This window comes from Benincasa hispida, chromosome 2, assembly GCF_009727055.1.
Source record: "Benincasa hispida cultivar B227 chromosome 2, ASM972705v1, whole genome shotgun sequence".
Taxonomy (NCBI): domain Eukaryota; kingdom Viridiplantae; phylum Streptophyta; class Magnoliopsida; order Cucurbitales; family Cucurbitaceae; genus Benincasa; species Benincasa hispida.
The window spans coordinates 2,256,619-2,265,992 of NC_052350.1; positions in this window are offsets into that span (position 1 = coordinate 2,256,619).

Here is a 9,374-nt window from a genome sequence, read left to right on the forward strand (position 1 = left end):
AATCCATTCTAAACTTGGATGAAATAAAGAAATACCATCTCCCAATTGGGTCTCAACTATTAGTAAAGCAGTCATACTTTACTTAAAACAAAACTTGGTTAAGTGGTTCTTTCTAAAAGGCGTGAATGCAAATAAAAAACATCTCCTAGATGAGCTTCAATAAATATTTTACGAGTATTTATAAAAGAATATTTAAGATATCTGTAAATATTTAATATTGATATTAAACTTATCAATTTACGGATATATCGATGAATATTTTAATCAATGGTTTCACGGTTGTGTTGTATACCACTAATAGTGTTGTCTTTCATTTTATGTTGGGCTCTGGATGTGTCAAATAGAGGGATCAAGGAGGTCAGTTAGACTTGGACTTGTCAGACTGTGGGTCAATGGGCCTTCGGCCTTAGTTCAATTTACAACAAGTACAATATGGAGGTTTGTTAACACTAAAGTTTCATAAAAATCAATTCGACATACCTAAATTTTAGAGGCTTATTAGATAAATTAAAGAATTTAACGACTTATCGAACACGAATAATTAAATTAAACATGTAATCTAACCCCTAAGCAACAATTTCTTTCATAAATACACTTGAAAATATTGCAATTAAGAAATAAAATCAGACTAATGTTCTGAACAAGTTTAAAATACTCCATTGAAAATGAAGTACTTGGGTAAGAATGCCCTACTAAAATGTAGAAAACGACAAAACTAAACTGGACACATAAAAAAGAACACACCAATTTGTAACGAGAAAAAAAAAAAAGGAAAATATGATCATTACCTTTCTCAGAAAATAAATAAATAAATAAGATTAACTCATCAAAATTTGTTGGCTGTGGATTGAGAAAAACTTAGTTGCAGCTATGTTATGTGCAACCCAAGTTGCATCTAACGGGAAATGTGATAATTTTATTTTATTTTTTAAAATTATTATTATTATTATTATTATTATTTGTGCGGTAAAGAGGAGGGGAGCACATGAGCACCTAATTATTGTTTTGAAAATAATGGTAAAAGCCCACTTTATTAAACTAATTGAAGAGTATTTATAGCAGTACCAACTCGGTAACAAACTCAACGACAAGAAACAACTTTCTAAGTATATTAACTAATTCTCCCCCTCAAGATGGACTATGAAGATTACAAATTCCCATCTTGTACATGAACTCCTGAATAGTGGATGATGGAAGAGTCTTACTATACATATCATCAGCTAATTGATGAGAAGACCGAGCATAAATAAGTTTCAACTGTCCTTGTTGAATCTTGCCACAAAAAAAGTGACAATCGATTTCTATGTGTTTGGTTCTTTCATGAAATGCGGGATTAGAAACGATGAAAATAGTAGCTTGGTTATCATAATAAATGGTAGCTAGAGCTTGAAAAGGAATTTCTAAATCAGCAAGAAGATGAATCTGTCGAGATTGATACCTAAATTTCATGGGTCATGTAGTTTGTAATTGTAATATACAAACATTTTACTCATTTAATAAAATATGAGATGTTTTATTCAATATTTAGTAGCATTAACCCACAAACCAATAAACTAATATTCAAAGTTAACATATGTAGCGTAAACATGTATGTAGAGACATAGTTGGATCATGTTCAAGTGATAACCTAAATGGTTTGTGGTAGATGGATAAAACTTGGTACCTTATCCTGGTGACACTATGAATACGACCTACGACCCACTTTGTAGAAGTTGCAATTATTGTAAAGTGCTACAAATGATTAGACATGTGAGTAGGGGTGTTCTATACAAAGGAGTTTGTATAAGACTGGACCACAAAATGACTAGTTTTATTATATAATATCGTTAATAATAGAGATTTTCATTTCACCAGGATGACCATAAGTGACATGACCTAAATTAGTGAGTTGTGAACTTATGTTTATGCAGGCGATCCTTTGATTTGTATGAGTGAGAATGGTCAAATAACTCAATAAGCCTACCATTGTTGGGATTTGTCCGATTAGGGGAACACAGCTACACAATATGGAATTTATAATACAAGGTTGAATTTGTAATTTCCCAGTCTCACTACTGTCGTTTCCAAATAATTCATCAACTTCATCAATGTCAATATCTCCATCATTTCCAGGTTCAAGAATAACTAAATCTTCAGGACGCATCGACATATTTATTATGATTTTTTCAATTGTTATAGTTGACAAAAAAAAAAAAATGTTAATATGTCAACTCAACAAAATTCAATTTGTTCAACATATATAATCTAAATATTATACATTTAAATAAGCCCAAATCTAAGATTCATAAACTATAGCCTAAATCTAAGATTCATAAAATATACATTTAAATTAGCCCAAATCAAATATTCATAAACTATACATTTAAATAACCCAAATCTAATATTCATAAACTATACATTTAAATAGCCCAAATCTAAGATTCATAAACTATACATTTAAATCAATCTAAATCTAAGATCCATAAACTATACATTTAAATCAGTCCAAATCTAAGATCCATAAACTATACCTTTCAGCCCAAATAAAATCAAAATAATATATCCATGAACCAATCTTCATTTTTATTTCTACATTCAACCTACAAATACATAATCGTCGAATGAATTAATCATAAAAAAAATAGCCCAACAAATAGACAAATATATACATATATTTCTAGATTCAACCCAACAAATAAATCATGGATCCATAGCCTAAATGCAAATAAAGATATATATATATATATATATATGAAGATTATATATTGGAAAACAANATATTGGAAAACAACGTAGGGAAAGAATTTTACCACGAAAGCGTTCGAACGATTTTGGACGGACGAACAAATGGAGGAGAATTTCGGACGAACAAATGGAGGCAAAATGATATGTTTGGATGCACAAGATGGAAGCAAACGAAGAAAGATTTCAGATGATTTTGGAGGGAGAAGACGAAACAAAAAGTGGATGGAGGAAAAGGCAGAAGTGTTCGGATAAGAAAGAAGAAGAGGCGCGACGTGATTTATGGAGGAGGAAGTCGTGTACCGGGTACATGACGTTATACGATTACCTCAACCAACGCTGCATGACTGTCATGGTAGACTGCGCGTGCCAGATCAACAGGAACTCGTGTACCTGGTACACGATTTAAAAACCTATTTTTTACAATACTTTCACTCTTACCCTATATTTGTCATTATATATTAAAAAAAATTATTTTAAAAAAATTTCAAGAAAGAGCAACTTAAGCTCCACCTACATTCATTCTCTCCCTTTCTTTACATGCACAAAAACAAATAAATTATATATATATATATATATATATATTAAGTTCAATGGTAACATGCCAATTTTTTGTCAAGTTCATTCAAAGAAAGAGCACCCAATTATACAGAGGCTGCACAATAGGGTGCACCCAAGTTTTTTACTTTCAATAACTTTGATGCACCTAAGTCCATTATTCCCATTGCTCTACATGGACAAGAAAAAACAAAATTTTAATATCTTTTGAAAAAAATACAAAGCTACACAATGGAAAGATGTAGCTAAGTTTTTTCTTTTAGAAAGTGTAATATTAGGTTCCACGTCCATACTTCCCATATCCAAAGAGGAATGTAGAGATAGGAAAGATCGACACACAGATATACGTGATTCACTATGTTAGCTAATATTATTTGAGAGAATGTTTTTCAGAAATTACATAAAAAAACGGTGTCTCCAGGGTTAGAGAGTTTATATTGCGTACTACTCTAAATCCTAGGGTCATAAACGTAAATAACTGCAAATAGACCTGTACTTGATTGTTCGAAACACCGACAAACAGATTTAAGGCATTTCAACATTTACATACAATAAAAAATAAACAATAATTTTTTTTTAAAAAAAAAAATCTCTCATACTAGCTTTAAATAATCGATTAATTTTTGGTTTGTGGTGGGTTTGTGAATTGGGCTTCGACCCTCATTTGAACTTGGATATTTGTAATAGAGGGTAAAATAAGGGAAAATATCTAAAAATATATCACATATTTAAAATATTTGCAAATATATAAGTGTTAGACTAATCAACTTTTGAATTTTTCTAATTTCCAATTTCGCCCTCCTTTATCTTATCTTGTTGCATACCTTCTTCTTTCTTTTTTTATCTTTTTAATTTTTTTTTTCTTTTCTTCGGTTTTTGCTTCTTTCCTTTTTCTATATTTTTTATTTTCTTTCCTTTCTTTCCTTCTTTGGTTTTTCTTCTTCTTTTTTTTTTCTTAATTTTTAATTTTCTTTTCTTTCTGCAGTTTTTTTTTCTTCTTCCCTTTCTTTCTTTCTTTCTTTTTTTTTTTAAATTTTATTTTCTTTCCTTTTTTTTTTTTTAAAAAAAAAAAATTTCTTTCATTTCTTCAAATTTTGTTTTTTTTTTTTAAAAAAAATTTATTTCTTTTTTTTCAGTTTTTGCTTCTTCTCTTTCTTTTTTTTTTTCTTTTTAAATTTTCTTTCCTTTATCTATTTCTGCTTCTTCCTTTTTTTTCATAAGAACTATAAGGCTGAGTTTCATCAGAAATATGAGGCTGAGTTTCATCAGAAATATGAGGCTGAGTTTCATACTCAAAACTTGAAAGTACTTTATTCATAAGCGACTTAACACCAACAAGCCAATCATCAAGTTTGATTATTATAACGAAATAATAAATATAAATAGCAAATGAAAGTCTATCAGTGATACCCACTAATATTTCTATCATTGATAGCTTAATCTTTGATGATTTTTTCACAGTTAATAGCCACTTATAGAAGTCTGTTATCGTTAGCCAACTTAGTGAATTTAACTAATAAAGTTGAATCTTGAACTAAAGTGTAAGTGGAATACCTATAATTCATCACTAATAACATGTTTATCAGTGATAGAAGTTTTCATAATTATTTGATGGTAAAAAAGAATGACGGAAGTTATCTCTAATAGCATGTTATTAATGATAATGCCTATCATCGATAACTACAATATAAGTGATATCAATGATATAGGTGATAGAACTTAGGTGATATCAATGATATAAAAGTCAATTTCATTTAATGAAAGTCTATCATTGATAGTCACTGCTAAAAGCTATGGGGGATAGCCACTAATTGAAGCTATCAGTGATATTCGTATATCAGTGATATGACTTAAGTATATATTAATAAAATGAATGATATTTAATGATATTGGTGATATGACTTATGTAAATATTAGAAATAGTCACTGATAGACCTCTTATTGTTAGACTTCTATTACTTATAATTTTAAATGTTAATCTTTGAAAGATGATAGTTTCCTTTAAAAAGTTGATAACTACTTATAAAATTCTATCCTTGATATCTACTCATAGCCTTAGGTGTTAATATTTCAAGTTTAATTCCAATTGATCAAATGTATCAATGATAGTCATTAAAAACTTATAGTAAATTAAAATGGGATATTTCAAGTGTTTCTATTTTAAGGTTGTATTAATATTTCTCAAATTGAAAGTCATCACTGATAGCAATTGATAATAGCTATCAATGCTAGTTTTCTATTTGAGAAAATCGAAAGAAGAAGCACAAAATGGTGGGTTGCGTGTGGGTTTTTTGGTCATTTACCTATATAGCTATCGTTGATAGCTGTTATCAGTGATAGCTGGCGCTAATTTTGTAATATATCCCTAATATGTTTATTCTTTTTTTATATCTTTATTATTTTGAGTCTGATTGCAACCAACCCTTTGAACTTGCTTCTCGAAGTTTGTGTCTTTAGGCCCACTTCCTGAAAATTAGAAAATTAAAATAATGGAAAAATATCTTTTTGGTCTAAAGTTTCTTGATACAATTTTCATTTGTTCTATAAATTTTGGAATATTACACTTTTAGTTCTTGAGTCTTGATTTTGATTTTAATCTAGTCATAGGTTACAAAATGTTACAATTTTATCTTGAAATTTGAGTTTTATTTTAATTTGGTCTTTAAATTTCAAGATTTACACTTTCAGTCTCGATTTTTTAATTAAATACTTACTTTTTAGTCTTTAGTATTAATTTTTTTAAAATCATTATGAAGTAAATTTTTAAAATTAATTATAATATAGTAAAAATTAATTCATTAGAATTCTTTTTAACTAATCAATAAACATTAACACTTAAAATTAAAAGTAAGTATTTAGTAAAAATTTGAAATTAAAATGTAAATCTTGAAATCTAAGAACCAAATTGAATCAAAATTCAAAATACTGCACATGATATACTTTCAATAGAATCTAGCGGTTGAGCTTAGTTGAATGTAAATACCAATATATGGCAGAAATATGATTTGAGATGAAAAACTATAGACAACTCTCTCCTAAAAATACTAACAGCTACTGAAAATATGAAATTCTTTTAGATAGCTTCCATTATCATAATTTTTCTTTCAATCATTTTCCATAATTTCTCTCATTTTAAAACTACAGCAATTTGCTAAACAAAGAGCTTGGTTTACTTAAAAGATGTCTTTTTTTTTTTTTTTTTTTTTTTTCCTGAAAAGATATTATAATTAAAGTGTAGGGTGAAGGAATCGAATCTTAAACTCGAGGTGATAGTATAAATACTATGCTACGCTCTTGTTGGCTTTTACTCAAAGATGTTGTAAAAAGCTGTAATTGGGGCATAAATTGTGATACCTAAATTTTGGGTTTGAGACAAATTTGGGCTTCCTCAAGATTTGGGAGAGAAGCCCAAACTTTGGCCCAATTTTAGATTAAATATAAACTTGCTAAATTATGAATTTAACTTATTTTTAGTTCTTTACAAAAAAAAAAAAAAAAAAAAAAAAAAAATCCTGTGTTTCAAGTTTCTGACCCTAAATTTCTAGAATGGTAAGAGTGTAGATATTAAATAAAGGCTGAAATTTAAAATTTGTCCCTTGTACAAAATCATGTGTATATAGTTTTTATTGAAGGCCCCATTTTTTATTCTTAAGATGAATAAAATTGTCTTTTTTTTAAAAAAAAAATATATTATGGTGTTGTTGGGTAACCATTTGGTTTTTGATTTTTGTTTTTGAAAAATAAGCTTATAGACGTTACTTCCATTTTCAAATTTTTTTCTTTGTTACCTATTTTTTACGAATGATTTTACAAAACCAAGCCAAATTTTAAAAACTAACCAGAAGAGTTTTTTAAAATTTGTTTTTTGGTTTTAGAATTTGGTTAAGAATTCAAGTATTACATTTAAGAAAATTGTAAATCATGGTAAAAAATTGAGAGAAATAAACTTAATTTTCAAAAACTATAAACAAAAAAAAAAAAAAATAGTTACCAAATGAGATCTAAAGTATAATAGTTCGACATGTTTAGGTTGAGTTAAAAATAACCCTCAAACTTTGAAATAGTTTTTTTTAAAAAAATTAAATGAAATTTATTTATTTTTTTTAACCACAACTCAAGTCACCTCCTTCTCGAGGTTGGGTGCCTTTATATTGGATTCTATAAGTTTGGATGAAAGGATTAATAAAGTATATGATATTCTATATTGTATGATAATATTCATTATTTTATAATTTTCTTACCCAAGTTTTCATTCTTAATTAATACGACAAAACTGAATATTGACCTCCAAATAAATAGTTTGTTTCCATGATTGGATGGTTTTAAATATCAATTCAAATGCAATAGGTGGTTCCGTGCATTTAAATGAATTTGTCCAAAGTGCCAAAGTTGCTATCAACTTTGAAAATGAATAATCAATAATGGTGCCATGTGGGTCTCAGTATATATATATATATACTTTCAAAATAAGAAAAATAGAAAAAAAATTATAATTCTCTTTTTCCTTTTAGTGATCTTTCACTATAGTGGAAATGGTTCAGTTCAATTCGATTTGGTGGTCAAACTGAATCGAACAAAAAATTTTAAAATTTCTATACGTGAAACCGAACCAATTTATTGGTTCAAATCGAATCGAACCGAACCACATATATGGTTCGATTTGGTTTTAAATTCCATTTCCGTATTTTTAAAAATATGTATATATTCTTTTAAAAATTAAAAAGCGATTCGGTTCGTTTTTTTAAAAAAAATTCGGTTGTATTCTTTTTGTAAAACATATATATATAAAAGTTAAAAACGGTTGAATTCGGTTTTCGAAATTAAAACCGTATTAATTCAGTTTCAAAATTTCTTTAAACCAGATTGAACCGCATTTTTAAGTTTGATCAAGTTTTCGATTTAGTTTTGAGAAACGGTTCGGTTTTTGTAGTTTGAATGGTGGCCCCTACCTCTCATCATCATTTATAATTGATAGGGCACAATTATTTACCATTGTTTTAACACAATAAGAATGAGAAGATTCAAACTACAGATTTTTGAACTACGCTCGCTTTGATATAATTTAAAACATTTACATAGTTTTTCTCCTTTTACTGTTGTACCCAAAAAAAAAAAAAAAAAAAACCCCTTTCTTATAGACATATTGAAGAATTGTCTATACACATAAAATCAAAATTATTGACACAGTCTTTTCTTAACATCCAGGTAAAAAAGAGAATCTTTTGTGGATAAGAAATCAGATGGTAAAGACTTTTTATTTTTCTTTATAAATAAAAATGAGTGTTACCAAAAAAGATGTTGGTGTCTATATGTATCATAAAGTCTTTGACAAAAATACTTTAGGTAAGAGTACAACCATAAAAGGATCATTTACCCTTTTATTTAAAGCATGTGTTGTATATGACGTGTATAATTAGCTCTCTTATGATTTATGAGGCTTATTAAGTTTAATGTATTTATCTTACCTTATTTTATTGAGAAGAGTACTTATCTTATTGAATTAAATAATGTTACATACTATTTTGAAGTATGATGTTATTTATTTATCGTGTGGATAATTTTTTTCATAATATAATTTTATTATATATTTGTGATATTACTTTGGAAGACTTTTGTAGTTGGGAAGATCTTTTAAATTTGACGAGAGATCTCATTAAGGGCAATATGAAGAAGAAAAATAAGTGGTGGATTGGGAAGGCAAAGAGGTGGTTTTGACTTTGGAAGGTAATTAATAGAATGGGCCATGGTGTTCCATGTTACACCCAATTATCAAGAGTCTAGGTCAACTTTGGTGTGTACATCGGTATTGCCTTTAATTTTATTTGGTATAAACAGTAAAATTTCTAAGCCATAGGCTCATAAATGTGAGAAAAGAAATAAATTTATTGAAACTAAATCCTATTTTAGCGTTAGATTTTGGTAAAATATTAGAAAAATAATGGTTCAAAACGTTTGATGGACTCCAAACACTATAAAAAAAAAAAAAAAAGGTTATGACTTTGATTTCAATTCGTCTCAATTTAAAGCACTTAATTTGGTTTTCTAGTTCGGTTGTATGAGTGGATAATACTTTGAAAGAGTGCCCTTGTTATTGG